Raw genomic sequence first — 18220 nt, 5'->3', positions numbered from 1 at the left:
GCAATCATGTCAATATGGACCAAAATCTCTGAGGAATGTTTCCAGCATCTTGTTGAATCTATGCAACAAAGGATTAAGTTCTGAAGGAAAAAACATGTCTAACCTAGTACTAGCAAAGTGTACTTATTGAATGGCCAGTGAGAACAACTCCCTGTTGTTTTCTGACTCATATACACTGTATTATCTAATAAAGGCACAACACATATTAAAGTGTTCTAATTTTGTAAGGACAGCACTCACTTTTGCACCACTATGAATGTGGGTGTCTGATCGACGAGTTCCCTGTCTGATGAAGTGAGCCGGAGTCTCTTCCAGGTGGAGCAGAGATCTCTTTGGTCATGCACACATATAATCATTTCATCATAGAATATTTTTTTTAATCTTTTAGCTAAGGATTATGAGTTTGAGTATGTTTTGAACTTTGATGTTATTCACTATAAATCTTCATAGAAATATATTAATTGAATTTTATAAATACTCACTGTGCTCGTCACACGTGGAGTCTAGATCCATTCTGAGAGCCCGGTTTGATGATTTGGTACAAGGTAAATAAATGGGCCTGTGTAGAAAGTTATAAGATGTAAAGCATTAATTGGCCATACAGAACTCCAAGGAAGTCTGCTTGTTAAGCCATGACATATGGAATACTGTTTTTGGTCCAAGACTTTACTCCGTTTCAACTGAGAATACCATCTCAACAGCTGTTTATAAGCCTTATTTATTTACTTATAGCAAACATTTAAGATAAAAACAAAACACTCAAAAAAATGATGTGTTGGCTTTACTAAACTTTTTTATGTAAAAAGGTTCCACCGGTTCCACATAACTGGGTTTTGTTAAACAAACATACTTTGTTTAACGAATAACTTCAACATCATGAAAGTCATTTTAAGCGGCCCAATTAAACTCTGAGCTGGGTGTTAAATGAACACTGGAGCAGTGTTGAAGTTAATGAGATAATTAAGTGAATAATTGATTGATGATTGAGCATTATTGAAGACACCTGATGTTAACAAGCAGAATCACTGAAGGAGAAAACCGGAATTTCAGGTCACCAATATGGTTATCAGTGTTTGTTTTAGTTGGGCTCTTGACCCCCACATTATTAACTTTATATTTTGTCTGGCTGCTGTATCTGAGTTACAATAGCCAGATAATCAAATAGAAAATGTGATCTGTAGATGTTGGTTGTGTTTTAACATAATCATTATATCACAATCATTTGACCTGAATCACTGAACTCATACAGAAGCCAAATTCTGAGTTAAGTTTACCTTATGGATTATCGCAGCACTGCCATTGTAGAGCAACTATAAGTTACATGAACAAATTATGTTTGTTTAACGAAACCCAGTAATGTGGAACCGGTGGAACCTTTTTACATAAAAAAGTTTAGTAAAGCCAATACATCATTTTTTTGACTGCAGAATAGGTTTGCAAGCATCTAAATATATATCCAAGGAATGGGTAGTTGAATCTTACCTTGCCATCAAAGATATCGTAATGTTTTCTCTCATCCTAACCAGAGCAATGTCGTAATCATAAAACTCCTTTACATTTTTGTCCTTAAGGCCTCTCAAATTAAACAGTGGATGAAGAATCAACTCCATAGCTTTAACTTCACCAATACCTTTGTAAGAGAATTGAAGCAAAGTATAGTTTGTATAAAAAAGTATAATCAATGTAGTTTAGCGTCTGTGCATGACAGGATACAATCAACATAAATTCACAATTATATATATATTTTTTTTATTTAAACTTTCTTCGATTTGGCTTTGATTTTTTAGCGGACTTATAAGAGATACTCTCTGAGTAGCATGAGTCACCTTGAATTATTCCATAACATTGTTGACTAAAGCAACAATTCTTACCATGGTGAACTGTTATGTCATCAGCACTGGCAAATGATACAGATTCATCTGTATTCACCTTTATAAAGCAGTGTGCAGCTGTCAATACCATGCTCTTAGTCACTAGACAAGCAGTGTGCATCTGTCAATACCATGCTCTTAGTCACTAGACTCCCTTTGCATTTTTCAGCTCTCTGGATGACAAAAAAAGTAAAATATGATCTACCATCTGAAAGCAGTGCTTTTATAGAAGTCTTTATCTCAAGTTTTATTAAATCATTAAACTCTTGATATAAATTTACTAACCCAGCAAACATTGACATGCCAGGGTCTGGTGTAAGTGGTCTTCTCTTGCTCGTCTTGGTCATCTTGCTCTTGTGCCAATCCACACTTAGTCACAACACAATCCAAACACAAACACGTCTATGAAACATAAATGCACACAACTGGTAAAACTAAGAAAAAAAGGCTGTATTTTTTTGAAACCTTGGATCAGGGCTTGCACAACCACACTGCTACACAAAACACACCCACAGGTAAATAATGTATGATGAACTGGCTTGCTTACACTACCTACAGTTGTGGTCAGAATTATTGGCATCCCTGGTGAATATGATCAAATATGGCTGTAAATTTAAATCTGCATTGTTTATCCTTTTGATCTTTCATTTAAAAATCTAACCGTTCATTGTAGGAAAATAATTGAAATCACACTATGAAGTAAATGATTTTCTCCAAAACAAGTTGGCCATCATTTTTGGCAATTTTTAATTGTTGCCAATAAACCTTTTTATTTTATATAACATCCTTGTGCCAAGATAACAGCTCTGAGTTTCCTCCTATAGCTCGGAGAACAACTGACAAAAGATCAGAGACTGTTCCTCCATAAAGAATCTCTTCGACCTATAATTGACCAATGTCTAGGACCTCCAGCAAAAAATAGGCCCTCAAGATTAAAGATCCAGCAGTATATTTAACCGTGGACATGGGGTACTGTTTATTCCTGTTTTCCCCAAACCCATCTGGTGGCTTTGCTGCCAAAAAGCTCTTTTTTTTACACTGTAAAAAACTGGCAGCTGTGGTTGCCAGTATTTTACCGTAGAAAATATGGTGGCAACCTTTTATGTTTTATGGGGCTTAAATTTACGGGCAAAAAAAAAAAACACAATGTAAAAAAAACTGTGAAATTTATGGTAGAAAAACGTCAGGGTTGGTTGCCAGCATTTTACCGTAAAAAAATATGGTAGAATCCTTACTTTGGACGAAAAACAAAACAAAAAAACATCAGCAGGACTTAACTCTCTGATGGTCTTCAAAAAAAAAATCACACTCGTGGTCTTCGGGGTCTATTTGACCCCAGACAACAACATTTAATTTTGTAACCGAACAATATTTTTTTTTTAACAAATATAATTTTACTCGGTTCATTAATGTTTTTACTCAACATTTGTGCAGTTTTTGTAGAATTTATGATTTTTAAAAAATTTCTATAAATAAATAAATAAATATTTAATTAAATAGGATTTTTACAAAAAAAACAGCATTTTATGTTAAATAAACTTTATAAAAGACCCAGATTTCTAACTTTCATTCCTGGGGATACCATGGATAATTTTACAAGGTTTAATGTAAGATTTTTGCCCATTTTTTGGAAAATACAGATTAAAATTTGTAATAAATCACTTTAACCACTAGATGGCTATAGAGCTCCATTATATGCTATTTGCTATTTGAATTACTGAAAGATATAGTTTCTAAAGTTGGATTCAGTTGGATTCATATCTAAATATTATAAAATCACAATTATAACAAAAATAAAATAATTTTTGTCAAAATTTTGCATTTTTTGTACTGAAAAAACACAGCACACTCAAAAACAACCACAACAGTGAAGTGCCAAACCTGCAGACAGGGTTGGAGCAAACACAGGGTGTGTGTGTGTGTACATTTTATTTTTATTTTTATGTGTACAGTGTCACCAATTTATTTTTGAGGTGGTTCTTCATTTTGTATGATTTTATTTGACAAATTATAAGACTTATAGCCTTACAAAGGTATTTCTGTGTGTGTGTGTCTGTGTGTGTGTGTGTGTGTGTGTGTGTGTGTGTGTGTGTGTGTGTGTGTGTGTGTGTGTGTGTGTGTGTGTGTGTGTGTGTGTGTGTGTGTGTGTGTGTCTGTGTGTTTGCGCACGCACATTTTCAATGCGTCTAAGTGTTACCAATTTATTTTTTCTGGTGGTTCTGCATTTTAGATTATTTTATTTTACAAATGATAAGAGAACAGTTTTTATAGTCTGTATGTATTCCTGTATAAATGTATTCCTCTTTATGTGTGTGTTTGTGTGTGTGTGTATGCCTGTGGTGAGCATGATAATTTTGGATTGTGGATGTTTTTTGCATTGTTGGAAGTGTGCCACTTTATTTCTGTCATTTCTGTCTATGTGTTCTACGTTGTTTCTGATTTTGATGATGTTATTTTGTTTATTTTGATTGCGGGGTCCAATAGACCCCGAAGACCACGAGTGTGACTATTTTTGTCACGCCAACATAAAAACAGATATCATAAAAAAAAAAAAATTTGTTGTAGATCTAGAAAGTGTTGAGAGCCGTAGAAAGTTTCAAACCATTTGGACAAAGAGAACATTTTTTTTAATTTGAGCAAAAGTCATTTGGGGTCCAATAGACCCCGAAGACCATCATAGGGTTAAATGTGTGGTTAAAAAAAACATCATATGTGGTTCCCAGTACTTTACCAAAAAGAATATAGTAGTAACTCTTTAGTTTCCACAGGACAACCCTTAAATTTCATTAAATGATAAACGTCATCATTCACTTTCACTAGAGTATTAAAATCTGCTTTATATCTTAATATTATACTGATAACCACCATAATAATGCAGGCTGTAAAAAAAAACACATGATGATTCAAAGTTCATCACCATTTGACACAAGCTGAGGCACATGTTAATATAAAGAAGGTGCAGAGTGTGACACACAAATACAAAACACAATCATGTTGATACACACATGACTCCAAAAAAATGCCATTAATATCCATTAAACAATATATAATGTAATACAAACCCCAAATGTACATAACTAATAACAAAACCCAAGAAGGAACATGATTAATTAAAACCAATAACATCAAATGTGAAGTGTCACTCAAGGGAATTTAGGCAATGTCAATTTAGAGAAACAACAAGAACAGAAAAAAGAGAAGCGACGAGCAGAAACAAAATAACTACTTCAGCCACAGCCTTAGATCAACTGAAGATAACAAACATTAAATCTCTGAAGATCTCAGCAGTGGAGGATTAAACAACTCCACAAACAGTATTACCAGCTTCACTTATTACTAACCAGACTGACTTTATTTCTGTCATACATCTATAGTTCTGTTTGAGAATTAACAGAGGTTTAGATGTTGATGATTTATTTTATTTCAACCCAAGAGAGAGACTAGGGGGCTTTTACACTGGGCTCGTTTGCTGCGGTCCGAAGCCGAGCGCGATTGTTCCCGGCGCCCCCCGCAATGTTGGTCTGGTTTCATACTCAACTTGATTCTATCGAACTCTGGTGCGATTGCGTCACCTTACGTCATTGCAAACGTGCACGGTGCATGATAGAAAACACCACGGGAGGCTGCCAAGATGGCGCTCTTACTATACGTGCTTTGAGGAGCTTCGCAAATTCAAACTAATAATTCGATTTGTAGTGCGGTAAGAAAGACCGTCTATCTTTCTTTTGGTGCATAGGATATTGTTTCTACGAATATAATGATTGAAAATGGGAAAATCTGAAAAAAGAAAGAACAAGAACATGAGCCAAGCCAAAGTTAATCCTGCTAAAGCTACACCGACAAAACAGCAAGTTTCAAACAAACTTTTGAGTGACAATTTGCATGATTACTTCGAGTCAGAGGTGGATTGTGTCGATATTATGCCTGCTGAAGTAGATTTCCCTCCTCTCCCCGAAACGTCATGTAAGTCTCCTGTTATAAAACAGTGGAAGATTGAGAACATTGATGCAGCTAATGTCCTCTCACAACTCAAAGAACGTATCGGTTACCTAACGTAACCTCGGTTCTCTCTTAAAGAGGGAACGAGTATTGTGTAAGTTAGCTTACGCTACGGGAGAGATTCATCTTTTCGAGATATTGAAGCCAAAAAATTATCCTTAATTTTGTATCCATTGTCAACGCAGTGCAGCAGCTAGCAGACCTAGAGCAGGCTGTCTAGCGTGCTCATAGGCTGCCCTGCGGGAACTGCAGCAGCCTACCACTGAGCCCGACGTGATGTCACGTCCAGTGAAGGGTGCCCGCGCCTTCACAGGTTCAAAGCCCGCCAGTATGGGCATGGCTTAGCGTATATAAGCAGGGCTCGTAGGCTGATTCCCTGGTTTCCATCGACTGAAGCGAAAACGCTCGTGGCGTGAGCACGGCATGTTACATAAGACTCATTCCCTCTTCTAGAGAGAACCGAGGGTTACGTTAGGTAACCGGTACGTTCTCTTACGAGAGGTACTCTCGTATTGCATAAGTTAGCTTACGCTACGGGAACCCTTTGTCAACGCCGTGCGCGCCAAGCATCCACAATGTGTCCCAGGGTTTTCCGGGGAACCCAGATAAGTGGGAAATAAGGCGGCCAGCAACGTGGGCCAGCACTTGTACATAAGCACTCATAGGGAATACAGAGCGGCGTCGCCGGTCTGTATAAGCATATAGCATATACCCAATAGTGCAGCTCAACCAGAAGAGCTATTATACGTGAGAGTAGCCTGCACACGAACATATCTGGACAGAACGTACCACTCACTTAAACTGACAGAAGTTTTGCCTGCAGAGCGGGAACTTCTAGGTTATAAAACCTGACAAAGGTGGACGGGGAGGCCCAGCCCGCCGCGACACATATGTTGTGAATAGAAATTCTGCTTGACCATGCCCACGATGAGGCCATGCCTCTGGTGGAATGAGCCCTGATGCCCAGGGGGCATTGCAGACCTGTCGAAGTGTAAGCGACTGCTATAGCGTACACATTCCATCTGGATAGGCTTTGTTTCAAGGCAGCGAGACCCTTGGTGCGCCCACCAAACGAAACGAAAAGCTGCTCCGAGAGCCTGAAAGGGGCGGAGCGCGCAGTGTAAACCCTCAGCGCCCTGACTGGACTGAATGTCGCTCCCGTTATCAGATGAAGGCAGAGCCGATAGAGAAATGACCTGCGCACTGAAGGGAGTGCCAATCACTTTAGGAACATAGCCGTGTCTAGGTTTGAGGATGACTTTTGAGTCATTTGGCCCGAACTCGAGACACGCGGCGCTGACAGACAGCGCGTGTAAGTCCCCCACACGTTTCACTGATGACAGGGCTGTCAGAAAAACGTTTTTGAGTGATAGGTACTTTAACTCCACGGAGTCTAGTGGTTCAAAGGGGTAAGCTTTCAGGGCCTCGAGGACCAACGAAAGATCCCACATAGGAACCGACGGGGGGTGCGGAGGGTTCATCCTTCTGGCTCCTCTAAGGAAGCGGATGACAAGCTCGTTTTTTTCCTAGTGACCGTCCGCGTGTCGACTCAGCGTACGCTGCAACGGCCGCCACATAGACTTTGAGTGTGGATGGGGACCTCCCCTTATCCAACAGCTCTTGTAGGAAACTGAGCAGCCACGAGACCCCACACGTCCGTGGGTCCAGGTTTTTGTCGGTGCACCATTTGGAGACCACAGACCATTTAGACGCGTAAAGCTTTCTAGTAGAGGGATCTCTAGACTGCGTGATCGTGTTCATCACTCCTTCTGGCATGGCAGCGGGTACCCGTTGATCACCTATGCTTGCAGAGACCAGCGCTCTGGATGGGGATGCCAGATCAAGCCGCGAGCTGGCGAGAGGAGATCCGTTCTCACCAGAATCGGCCAGGGGGCTGTTAGTGACAGCCGCGTCAGCTCCGGGAACCAAATCTGATTCTCCCAGCGCGGGGCTATGAGGAGCACCGAGTGGCGCGTTTCCCTGATTATCTTGATTACCTGCGGTAGCAGAGAGATCGGAGGGAAGGCATACAGAGGGCGGCTGGCCCAGACTTGGGCCAAAGACCGGTCTGCCCTCGAGGAGCGCACCCCAACCTGAGTTGGACGCATCTGTCGAGATGACCTTTCGGTACGAAACCGCTCCCATCATCACACCCCGCTGATACCAGTCGGCTGTTAACCAGGGCTGCAGAGCCGTAATACAGGTCTGAGTCACTCTGATTTGTTCGCAGCCAGCAGCCCAAGCTCGGCGAGACACACGAGCATTGAGCCAGCGTTGGAGCGGACGCATGCGCAGTAAGCCCAGCTGAAGCACTGCTGCAGCTGAGGCCATACAGCCCAGGATCCTCTGGAATGTCTTCAGAGGGATGATGCTGCCCTTCTGGAAAGTGCGCTGTGCCAATAAACGAGCCGTCATGGCCACAGAGTCCAGTTCTATTCCTAGAAAGGAAATTGACTGACTGCCTGCTCTAGGTCTGCTAGCTGCTGCCCTGCGTTGACAATGGATTCAAAAATTAAGGATAATTTTTTGGCTTCAATATCTCGAAAAGATTAATCTTTCCCGTAGCGTAAGCTAACTTACGCAATACGAGAGAACCTCTCTAAAGAGAACTCTCGTTCCCAATTAATAGTCGATCTGATGCCCTGGAAAGAATGGTGGCGGAGAATGCACGAGCGATCGCGAGTATGAAAGAGACCGCTAACGAAAACCCCAAACAGATAGCCGACGTGAAGACAGCTGTTGAGTTTGTATGTGCCGAAGTTAATGATGTTAAAATCCAGCTCGGTGTTATACAGAAACAAGTGAAGAAGATTGAGGTGAAATCATCTGAGCATGAACAACGTTTATCTCATCTCAAAGGATACACACGTCGTTGGAATCTGAGAATCTATGGGATCCCTAAAAAAGGAGAGGGAGGATGTTCGGGAGAGGGTTATCCAGGTCTGTCAGCAGCTTTTACCAGAAGCATAGGACAAACTTCAACACACTGTCAATTCTGTACATCGACTTGGGTGTAAACAAGGGAGCAACTACAAACCTTGAGGGATCATCTTTCAGTTTACCGCGCACTTCTACCGTGATGCCATTTGGCGGGCTGCGAAGGACTCTCCTTTTCTCAGGAATAACAACTTAAAGTTGTCTGAGGATCTGTCCCCGACAGATAGAGAAAAGAGGAACAAACTATGGCCTCTCGTGGACAAATCACGGCGGGACAACAAGCGGGCATACACAAAAATACATAGCAATTAACCTTAACATATGCACAAGAGAAAAACAATATGTCCTTGGACGTAACATATGGGATGAAGATCCAGAGAGTTGCAAGGATCTGTGAGCGACTTCGTTGTCACTTTTGCCTTGTGACATGTTGCTCCATCATGCTGGAAAATGCACGGATCATCACCAAATTGCTCCTGAGTCATTGGGAGAAGTTTCTCTTGCAGGACCTTTTGATACCATTCTTAATTAAGCAGCATTTTTGGGCAGAATTGTGAGAGCGCCCACTCCCAGAGATGTGAGAGGACAGAACATGAATGGCCTCAGGATGTTTCGCTGTTGGAACGACACGGGACTCATGGTAGCGTTCACCTTTTCTTCTCCAGACAATCTATTTTCCTGATGTCCCAAATAGTGGGAAGTGAGCTTCATCTGAGAAAATAACTTTGCACTAGTCTTCAGCTGTCCAATCCTTGTACCTCCTGCAGAATTTCAGTATGCTCTTGATGTTTGTCATGGAGAGAAGTGGCTTCTTTGCTGCTCTTCTTGACACCAGGCCATTATCCAGAAGACTTGGCCTCAATATGCATAAAGATGCATCACAGCCACCTGCTGACAATACTGAACAAGCTCTGCACTGGTGGTGACACGATTCTGTAGCCATTTACTCATTCTGGACACTCTGGGACATCCTGAAACATTCTTCACTACAGTCAAACCTCTCTCCTTGAAGTTCTCGATGCTGCGGTAAATGGTTCTTTTAAGCGCAATATTCTTTGCAGCAATTTTCTTGCATGTGAGGCAATGTTAATGCAAAGTGATGATGGCTGCAAGTCTTTTTTTGGAGGCAACCATTGCTAACACAAGAACACAATGATTGGAAGCACTTCTTTCCTTCCTTTAATACAATAAGATTGTTCTGTTAATTCAATCAGAATGATAGAGTGATTCGTTCACATTTTCTCATGAGCTATTGATATGATTAGTGAAATTATTTTAGATGCCAGGGCCAAAAAAACAACAACATATTTTGGGGTTTTTGTGATAAAGTGAAGCTTTTTGCTGTTCTATAAAATGTATCTGATCCCTCTGCACAATAATCTAGAAGCAATGTGCATCCAAGCAGCAAACTTCATTTTGCAGTGATTTCTTTGCACAGAATTTGTCACTGCCTAATCTTCTGGCCACAGCTGTACATAGAGCAACAATTAAAACAGGAAGTAAGAACACATCTGTAACGTTCGGAATCCACTGAAGACAAAGATAAAGATATCAAAGTTTATTTAACAGGAACTTACAAAAGCCAACAATACGAAACAGCATGCAAGGCACAAAAATGTGCATTAACCACAAACAATAACCAACACTGCACATTGACATGAGCGGAACTTAAATACACAGAGGAATAAAGAGGACAACAGCTGAAGACGGTGAGTGGTGAGGATGATTGCTGGCAGGTGCGAGTAATGGTGAAGGAGGTGCAGGTGTGGGCCAAGGAGGATGCTGGGAACTGTAGTGCAGACAGGGACTAACACATGACAGTGACGATGACAGTGACAGAGACATTAGGTGTGTTCGATATCTGATGTAACTGATCGGCGAGAGTTGCCGCGTGCAGGCGGGGAGGAGCTGCAAACGGAGACGTGAAGTCGGACACTTTCTGGTGCATACTTTACCACACCTGAAGTGAATAAATGCAATATTTGCAAAATACACAGATGTTTCAGAGACATTTTCATTCAATACTTTATGTACTGCTTCATACAGCGTCTGTTTGAACAAGTATAAAGTTCAACATAAGCCTACAGCTACTATCAATGAAGTGGAATCAACGTTTTTTAATCAGTTTTATTTTGATAAACATGACACAATATAACATTGCGACTACATGAAAAGAGTGTTTACTGTTATAAAAAACTGATTTGTGAGCTTTAGTGGAACTAAAGGTGTGAGAATAAACACGAAAAAAACGTGATCGTTGTCATGCGGTGAATCCGGCCAATCGTGGAACAGCTGTGTCGTCATCAGAGCTCGTGCAGCCGCTCTTGAGAAGCTGCGCTGGCTGAGTTCTCCGGCTTCTCTCGAATTGCTCTCGCGGTACTTTGATGGTATATGTCACAGTCACGTGGCGTCGGCGCTGTATCAAGTCAGACAAAATTTCTAACCGGCATGCACTATTTCAAGTCAGCCACCGATCGATCTGCGCAGAGCTGTATGAAGTCGAACAAGCCTGATGACAGTGACGATGACCATTAGGTGGTGACTGTGACAACATCCTTTGTGAATAAACATGTAGGACTGAAGGACAGTAGGCGTGTTTCCGTTACAGATTTGCACAAAACTTTTGCGATTTTTTTCTAAATGTCTACAAAAAACTATTGCGAAATGACACCGTTTCCATTAAGCGATGTTATGCGACTAAAACGTATTTTTTTCTTCTCAAGATAAGTCATTCCAAAAATCATGCCGTCTGATATTGGTAGATTTACTATATCCCAGCCATTGCACTGGCCATTATTATTAATCGTATGTGTGTTATCCATGCTTTAATGGTAAGGAAAGACCCTTATACTTAGTGCGGCTGGTGTTTCTGGGTGTTTCTCCCTCATATCTGCTTCGAGGTCTTGATTGTGGCATTTCTTTGAGGTTTAGACTCCAGTATTACTCCATGTAATTCTATTGTATTTTATGAATTTAATAAAGAACTCTTGTCTTTTATTCTATCCAAACAAACCGCGTCATCTACGTCAGGTGACCTGTAAATGTGCAAAACTGTTTTCATTGCAGTTTTGCAAAATATTTATTTTTCAAATTGCCTGAAAAAGCACCTCATGTGAGCGTAAAAACTTTTTTTCGATAAATGGGAGTTTTTGCGAAATTGATGTGTTTCACAATGTGTTTCAATTTGCCCAATTTGAAGGGTAATGGAAACGCAGCTAGTGATAGACTTGTGTTCAATAAAATGGAAATAAAACAAACAATAATTCACTTGTAATGTGATTACTTGTGAACCATTTGATTAATTAATCAGTGCATCCTATCATTTTACTTAATTTAATGTACTTCCACAGAGAGGTGAATGCTTAAAGAAAGCAAGATCCACCTTCCCTGCAAACAGCAGCGCATCACTGTCAGACGTGATCACAGACAGGTTCATGTGCACTGGAGGAACAGAGACAATCAGACATGAAATGACTTGCAAAGGTTTGATTTAAGAAATAAAATAAATAATATATATATATATTCAAGTGAGTGCTGTGTCGTTTACTTTCAAATTTCTTTCATCTTGATAAAGAGAGAGCCCCCGAGGTGGAAGTTAAAGTGCACAGCAAAAAACTAAAATAATTATTTATTTATTTTTGTCCTAATAATAATTTTACTTGAGTCAAAACAATGTAAGATAATAATACGTGTTTTTAAAGAATATGTCTTGATATCACTGACAAATAATAAGACATTTCTAGGATGACTTTCCACTTCATATTCCAATACTTCCAATATGCATATTGCAATATATGCAAACAATATTTATCACCAGGATAAGTGAATTGGTTCCCAACCCTGCTCCTGGAGGACCCCCAACATGGCACGTTTCTTTGTCTCTCTAATCAAACACACCAGATTCAACTCATCAGCTCATTATCACATTGGTTTATGAGCTGATGAGTTGAATCAGGTGTGTTTGATTAGGGAGACAAAGAAAACGTGCAGTGTTGGGGGTACTCCAGGAGCAGGGTGGGGAACCACTGAATTAGAGAGATCCTTGTCCATAAGTGTGAATATGTACAGTAGTGGCAAAAAGTGATGTCTGGAGCAGATATTTGTTTTTAATGACCCTAAAAGTTTGTTTAAACCATCAAAATATGAGGAAAATATAATTTTTTTTTAAATATGATGGAGCAAAAAAATACATAGCAAAAACAAAAAAGCTCATGGGGAAAAGAATACACTGACTACAACATAGAAATTATAAACGCATGCAAAAACATATTAAAAATTGATTTTGTATGACAGCCTCATTTTGAATAAGTACTTACTGTGTACTAGTACTAAAGTACTAAAAAAGTATGTTCTATATAGTATGAATGTGTATAGTATGAATGTAATCCAAATGACTACATCCGCTATGTTGTCATTACAATGTGTTGCGTCGTTTTACTGCCACTCATAAATCTCCTGTGGCCTCAATCTAACTGAAAGTAGTCATCATCTTCAGGAGGGTCAATCGGGACTGACGACCCTTCGGGTGGCCATGGCGGAGAAGACCCTTCGGGTGGCCATGGCAGAGAAGACCCTTCGGGTGGCCATGACAGATAAGACCCTTCGGGTGGCCATGGCAGAGAAGACCCTTCGGGTGGCCATGGCGGAGAAGACCCTTCGGGTGGCCTTGGCGGATCGGCCTTCGTGGCCTTTCCGTGGGAGCCCGGTCTGGTCACTAAGGCCGAGGACGTATAGCCCCTTTCCAAAATTTTCTTGGGCGGAGCTATAGGTTTAGGCTCAGAGAATGGTTCAGGGATAGGCTCAGGGACAGGCTTTGAGGCAGGCACAACGTGAACGGTCTCTGGCCAGCAGGCGCGACGTGAACCGTCTCTGGCTGCTGTTCCTGATCCTGATCGATTGCTCCTGTCTGCCTAGCTGCCTGCTGTGTTTTGTTTGCTTCGAGGCTGTAAGCTCCGTCTAAGCCTCGTATTAGCTTTGTATTTCTTTCTGTTTTGAACCATCATTTACTACCATTTCTAGTTGTTTATACTACTAAATACAGCTTAGACAACATCTCAGATTAACCTGACATCGCTAGCTTCCGTTATTGTTAGCCCTAGTATAGCCCTCCCCGTCGGCAATATAGGGTTTATATGTGATAAATGCAAGGAAACAGTCAGGCTGACAGAGAAGATTTCAGAATTAGAAACACCCATCCAAACTTTAATTGAGGATAGTAAGTGTGCTAGAGCTTTAGATTCTATTTTGGATGCGCCTAGCATTGTGAACTCTTTACATGATTCGGTTCCGGCTGAATTATTGCCTGTGCAGCCAGGCAGATGGGTGACAGTGAGGGATCGCTCTAGTCGCGGATCAAAAAAACACTCTTCTGTTCCGATTACCACAACAAATCGATTTGCCCCACTCAGTTAAACACCCACTGAGAATTCTGTTGATTGTGCCCTGGTAATTGGCGATTATATTACACGGAACGTGAAAATAGGGACACCAGCCAACATAGTCACATGTTTGCCGGGTGCCAGAGCGCCTGACATCAAAGCAAATTTAAAAGTGCTTGCTAATGCTAATCGTAAATTCTGTAAGATTGTTATTCACGTCGGCACTAATGATGTTCGACTCCGCCAGTCGGAGATCACCAAAATTAATATTAAAGAGGTGTTTGAACTCGCAAGTAGGATGTCAGGCAATGTGATTGGCTCTGGCCCCCTTCCTGTTCGAAGGAGTGACGAGATAGTTAGCAGATTGTCATCACTCAATGGCTGGCTGTCTAAGTGGTGTCCGCAAAATAATATAGAATTCATAGACAATTGGAAAAGTTTTTGGGGCAAACCTGACCTGTTGAAAAGAGATGGTATTCTTCTCTCCTGGGATGGTGCTGCTCTTCTCTCTAATAATTTGGCTCATAGTCTGAGAGATAAAACATGACAATCTGGGCCTCAGGTCAGGAAGCAGACAAACTGGCTAAACCGACCGTCTGCTAGCGGCCTCGCGTCACCAAGGTCAGATACATCCCATCACATAGAGCCTCTTTCACCTAGATATCATCATATAGAGACTGTGTCTGTTCCCCGAATTTGGAAATCCAAAAAATGTCCAAACCGATCTAAGGTTAAAAATGTAATTGATACTCAACAAATAAAAAATAGATATAATGCAGATGAGCAAACGATAAAGCTTGGGTTGCTGAATATTCGATCCCTTACTTCAAAAGCGCTCATAGTTAATTATATGATTTCAGATTATAACTTAGATGTGCTGTGTATGACAGAAACCTGGCTAAAACCAGACGATTACATTACTTTAAATGAGTCCACCCCCCATGATTACTGTTATAAACATGAACCTCGCCTGAAAGGCAAAGGGGGAGGTGTTGCTGTAATTTATATTAATATTTTCAAAACCATTAAAAAATCTAGTTTTAAATATACTTCTTTTGAAGTGTTGGTGCTTAATGTAAAAATATATAATGTAAACGATAAAACAAGTTTGAGAATTCTGCTGGCAACTGTATACAGGCCACCAGGGCACCATAAAGATTTTATCAAAGAATTTGCTGACTTTCTATCAGAATTAGTATTGACTGCAGATAAAGTCCTAATTGTTGGTGATTTTAACATACATGTAGATAATGGAAAAGATGCAATGGGATTGGCATTTAAAGACATTCTTAACTCTATTGGAGTTAGACAATACGTGTCAGGACCTACTCATTGTCGTAATCATACTCTAGATCTAATATTATCACATGGAATCAATGTTCAATCACCAGGATACTGTTATAAGCATGAGCCCCGTCTGATCGGTCGTGGCGGCGGTGTTGCAACAATCTATAGAGATATTCTTAATGTTACTCAGGAAACAGGTCACAGGTTTAATTCGTTTGAAGTACTTGTACTAAATATTACGCTCTTAGATGTAAGAAAGAAATCCCTATTATCTCTAGCCTTGGCTACTGTATATAGACCTCCAGGGCCCTATGCTGATTTCCTAAAAGAGTTTGCAGACTTTCTCTCAGATCTATTGGTCAATACCGATAAAGCAATAATTGTTGGAGATTTTAACATACACGTAGATAACACAAATGATGCGTTAGGGACTGCGTTTACAGATTTATTAAACTCTTTTGGGGTCAAGCAAAACGTCAGTGGTCCCACTCATCGTCTAAATCATACACTAGACTTAATTATATCATATGGAACCAATCCAACTGATATAGATATTATACCGCAAAGTGACGATCTCACTGATCATCACATGGTAACTTGTATAATACGTACTGCTGAAATTTGTCATGTTGCGCCTGTTGTGGTTTTCAATCTTTCTGAAAAATAACTTCGCAGAGATCTTTGATGCCAGAAATAATTAGACTTTATTTTCGAACGCCGTCCCGTTCCATAGAACGGCGCTCTAACGCTCTCTGGCCCTCTGGCCTTCCAGTGCGCGCCCGAGTACATTTTTGTTCAGAGTTATATACATACTTCTTCTTCCAAAGAAGGTAACACACCCTATAGATAGTTTTGGGTAAAGGTCTTTTACCATGTGACTTCTCAGAATAGAATTTTCTGCAGCAAACAACATTCCATTCAAGGTCTTTCACATACACAGAGAAAATCCAAAGTCACAGACAGAAGAAATAATTGTGTCCAAATATATAGCAAAATTACTTGTTTTCTAAATAATAAAATCTTTTACATTCCCTCCTCTGAGGCTTATTAAGCCTCACATTCACTATCTTTTTTCCAGAGTGTAGTTTCAAAATCCAGCTCCCTCAGTTATACTACCTAGTGACCCAACTGAGTCACTCATTCTCCTTTCCAATTACTGGATTAAGCCACCACACTCCGGAGGAGCACTCGAGCCAAACATCTTCTTCCATACATTTTATTTCTTTTAGTTGTTCTTTCTTTTTTGTTTAATGGAAAAAGTAAAAGAATCGAGGTCTCCTAGTCAGACAAACTGAAACATTGTTATAAGTGTGTGTATACCTTTGTTCTTGCATTGCATGTTATTGTCACAGTTATGTAGAGTATATCAAACATAAAAGTCTCTTATACTATTGAAAGTTTTCTTGCGGTGTAGATATCCTCTAGGGTCTGGCTCATCAATCATCTTCTTCGTCCTCAATTCCTCATTTAATGGGATCAACATCCAGGGTTTGTAAATATCAATTTGGTTGCCCTCTCAAATTAGTTTTCATTATCTTTTTTCCGCATTTTCATTCGTTTAACCGTGGTTTTCCAACTAATGATCTTAATATACAAAGTACACAACAGAATAATAACCCAATTTTAATATTGCATCTCCAAAAACATCTCTAATTGAGAAAATCATAATTTTCCAGATTTTACATTAAGTTTTCTTTAACTTCTGCTCTTAAGGTTTTCTAACATGATCGTAATCGCTAAATTTTCCTCCCTGCGCAATATTATTTAGTAAAAGTGCAACACTGATCACCAAACATAAGTCAGTTTACTTTTTTCACATAATTGTTTTTCTCCTAATGCAGACAAAGCATTATAATAAATATCTGCTTATTATAGTAGTCTAATTGATTTATTATGCATTTTTGTTCTACTTGATCCATATGACAATTAATTCAAAATATGGCTGGGTAAACATAACTTTTATCACTTCTTATGAGAGAATATCATTTCTTAAATTCGAAGAATCCATCTTTTAGTCAGTCAATTTTAGTGAACAGAACACTTTACACCTATCTAATAAATTGCAATACATTTCACTTACTGTCTATTTTATTACCAAATTTAAACAATAAATTCCATTTTGACCTTTTTAATCTCGCGTGTTGCTTCTCATTCTCATTGTAGCTCCTCAGTTCAAGACTAAACTGAATACATTTTCTTCGTTTTTACTAATTTCTAAATAAACTATCATGAATAAACTAATTATGTCTCATGTAATCACTCTAACTAAGAAAGCTTCAGAGCAATGTTACATTTATCTCATAATAGTCATTCAATAAACTCATTAGACAATTAGAAAAATAACTCTAGCAAATAACGTTTTGCACTATCTTACATATTCCTTATATGTACATTTCTTTTTCTTTATATCTAACAATTCAAAAGTTTTTCTATCAACCTTTTAAACCATTAGCATTATAACTTAATCATTATTAAAACTTCCTTGTGTTCGTATGCAACTTATTTTTAATCTTCAATACTTCTGTTTAGTTGACATATAATCTGACCTTATTTCTGATAGTTTTCCAATCTAAGGATTACTTCTGTTAGAAAAATAATATTTCTGTTCCTGCCCTCCTCTGTTGATTTCATTGCTTTTACCCATCTATATCATGTCCACATGGTATACTGACATATGGCCTATTTTTGTCGCTGTTCTTTTCTTAACTTTGCTTTTTGCCACAAATTTCACAAAACTTTGCAAAAATG

At 39.5% G+C, this 18220-nt stretch overlaps 1 long non-coding RNA gene across 1 annotated transcript; it reads right to left on the bottom strand.

Annotated features, from left to right (window-relative positions):
- Positions 1-502: 502 nt before the first annotated feature.
- Positions 503-1978, bottom strand: LOC143703908 (uncharacterized). The gene is made up of 3 exons (XR_013191470.1): positions 1872-1978; positions 1483-1630; positions 503-559 (listed from the first exon to the last, which is right to left on the bottom strand). It is a non-coding gene; the product is annotated as an uncharacterized LOC143703908 (long non-coding RNA).
- Positions 1979-18220: the final 16242 nt, after the last annotated feature.

This window comes from Siphateles boraxobius, unplaced genomic scaffold, assembly GCF_051911475.1.
Source record: "Siphateles boraxobius isolate OS27281-9 unplaced genomic scaffold, OSU_SipBor_1 39, whole genome shotgun sequence".
Classification (NCBI taxonomy): Eukaryota; Metazoa; Chordata; class Actinopteri; order Cypriniformes; family Leuciscidae; genus Siphateles; species Siphateles boraxobius.
Note: the sequence above shows the minus strand (reverse complement) of the source record. Positions and strands in the feature narration are given on the sequence as shown.